The sequence below is a fragment of the Tupaia chinensis genome, unplaced genomic scaffold (genome assembly GCF_000334495.1).
Source record: "Tupaia chinensis unplaced genomic scaffold, TupChi_1.0 Scaffold000146_1, whole genome shotgun sequence".
Classification (NCBI taxonomy): Eukaryota; Metazoa; Chordata; class Mammalia; order Scandentia; family Tupaiidae; genus Tupaia; species Tupaia belangeri.
Window position 1 is genome coordinate 12,160,702 of NW_006159616.1, and position 3,193 is coordinate 12,163,894.

Sequence of the window (3,193 nt, forward strand, 5' to 3'; positions counted from 1 at the left end):
GGTGTTTTGTTCCCCTTGCCCCACCCAGCCAGGGTTGGAAAGCCACTAACAAGGCCAGCAGGTCAGAGGCCAAGTCAGCAAGGGCGGGACTGGAAATAGCCTCCCCTTTGACGGGAGCCTGTAGAGGGCCAAAGGCTCCCCAGGTCTCCCCTAGCTCACACAGCAAATGTGGCAAGAGCCAGAGACAGCTGCCCCATGCTGACCCTGCCTCTTGGTTACTGCCCTTTCCGCCCTACGCCACCCCAACCTGGGTTGGGTGCTGAGTGTGGCCAGTCAAGGCAGAAGGGAGGTCTCTGTGATAGAACTATTTTTTTCTTTTCTTTCTTTCTTTCTTTCTTTTTTTTTTTTTTTTTGATAGAGGTTTTTGCTATAGGGCGCGTGCGCTCGCCAGAAAGACAGAGAGAGAGAGACAGAAAGCAAGAAATCACCCCCCCCCCAGGGGCGATGGCCACACCGCAATCCCTTCTCCTGCATTTTTCTCTCGGGATCTTGGGCATGCACGCACAAGCGCCCGGCATGAGTTTAAGCCACTAGGTCTGGGACTCGAACTGCAGTTGACTACATGTGATTCCAGCTAATTAGCCATTACACTAACTGCTGGTCCCTGTGATAGAACTTTTTTTTTTGGGCGGGGGGAGAAGTTTTTGCTTTAGGGCGTGTGCGCTCGCCAGACAGACAGAGAGAGACATAGAGACAGAAAGCGAGAAATCACCCCCCAGAGAGGATGGTCACGCCACAATCCCTTCTCCTCCATTCTCCTCTCAGGATCTTGGGCACGCACGCATACGCGCCCAGCGTGTGTGGGATGTGAACCGCGGTCGACTATGTGGGAGTCCAGCGACATAGCCATTACACTAACTGCTGGTTCCCAGAACTATTTTTAAAAATACATTTTGAGGCTGGCCTTGTGAACTGGTGGTCAAGGCAACTGAATCCCACATGGACAATCACACAGTTCGAATCCTGGACCTAGCAGTTTGAGAAACACACCGGTGATGTGCATGCATGCCTAGAATCCTGGCAGTATGGCAAAGTGGAGGAGAAGGGATTCCGAGGTGACCATGCCCCGGTGTGAGGGGGATCATATCAGACAGAGAGGGAGAGGGTGCTTTCTCCCTCTCCTCCCCTCTCTGTTTCTCTGTCCCTCTCCAGCGAGTGCTCCTCCTCTCTGTTTCTCTCTAGCGAGTGCACGTGTCTTCTGGCAAAATACATACATACATACATACATTTTGTGATACCTGTATGTGATTTTTAAAAATTCGAGCCATACGGGCCTAAGCACAATGGCACAGAGGTAGGGGTATCACTGTGAGATACTGGAGCCATCTGGGAGGTCCAGGGTTTGGATCCTGGGTTGACCTTAACGTGCTGGGGATGTCTGTGATCCTGGATAGCTGGAAAGCTGGGCGTGGGAATGCAAATGGCAACGTGGTAAGACTCTGTCGAGAGTAACACACACACGTGCACATGCACACGCACACACATACTCAAACACACACTCTACCTTTCTCTCTCGCTCGCTGTTTCTCAAAATAAACAAAGAATACAAAAGAGCACTGACAGTGAAAGGTAATCTTCCCCAACCCTGTGCCTGTCGCCTTCTTCCTTTCATTGCAGCAAACTATAAATAACGTAAAATTTACCGTCTGAGCCATTTTGTGTGCAGTTCAGTTGCATTGAGCACATTCTCATTGCTATGCAGCCCTCACCTCCATCGACCTCCAGAACTTTCTCATCTCCCCCACCTGCAACTCTGTCCTCATTAAACCCAAACTCCCCAGTCCTCTCCTCCCTGCCCGGGGCCGTCACCATCCTGCTTTCTGTCTCCATGGATCTGGCCGCTCTAGCACCTCATGTAAATGGATTCAGACAGCATTTGTCCTTCTGCAAGTCTACTTCTCTTTTTTTTAAGAAAAGTTTTTACAGTTTATTTATTTATTTGTTTCCTCCTTGAGTAAAAGACAGAAAGACGGGATGTCACCATCATGATCCATGCTCAGCCTCGGCAGCTCAGATCGGGGGGCACGTGTGTGCCCAGTGCACCAGGACCTCTCCGGACACAAGCCCAGCCTGCCTCCCCTCTGAGGTGCTCATTCGTCTCGCTCCGCAAGTGTCCTCCGGTCCTGCGTCTTTGCCTTAGCAGAGGGTCTGGGTAATGACTCCCCACATGCACATGTAGAACTGCCTGGTTCCTTGCACTCCATTTCCACGCGGCGAGGCCGAGCCACCATTTATCTAGCCAGTCCCCCTTTATGGGCACCACGACACTGGCATCCATGTCTGCTGTGAACGACGCCTGGCACACAGCTCTTTGTGTGCACACGGGGAGTGTCTGCAGAGTAGGCTTCTTGGAGTGGAATTGCTGGATCATGGGGTTCATGGTTTGTTTTTATTTCTATTTCACTTTTGTTTTGTTTTTAGGATTTTTTGTTTGTTTGTTTTGATATAGGGCATGTATTCTAACCAGAGAGAAACAGAGAGACAGAAAGTGCCCTCCGAGGGGTAGCCGTGCCACATCCCTACTCCTCTGTTTAGGCACACACACACAAGTGCCTGGCGTGTTTTTCAAGCCTCTAGGTCCAGGACTTGAACCACAATGTTGGCCATGTGGGATCCAATTGCCTTAACCACCATGCTGTCACTGGCCCAAGTTCATGCGTCTTAACCCTGAGAGATACCTCAAATTGCCCTCTAAAGAGGGTGCTCCGAGCGCCTCTCCCACCCATGGTGACACTGCTTTGAGGGAGGATAGGGGACACTGTGAAGGGAGAGGGCAGAGAGCAGAGGCTCTCTCTAAACTGAGCTAGATTCAGCTTCTCCCAGACCTTTTAGCTTCTTGCTGACTTTGAGAGGCTTAGGCGGTGACTCCCTATCCACTGTCCTTGGTGACATGGATGTCCCTGCTAGCTCTCTGACTCTTGTCCCCAAGCCAGACCAGGCCAAGGAGAGGCTCAGCTCCTTGCCCGTCAGTCAGCCCCTTGGGTTCCTCGGCCTTCCCGCCACTGTCTGCAGCCCAAGACTCTTCTGCCTGCCAGGGCAGCTCTGGCTGAGTTACGACCCCATTCATTCCTCTGGCGGATTCATCCAAGGGTATTTATCTTGGGCCTTTCTTTCCCTGAGATAAACTAAGAAAATTCACAGCCTGCCATTATCCAGGGCAAGCTGGGGGGGGGTGGGGGGGGTGGCGATGCGT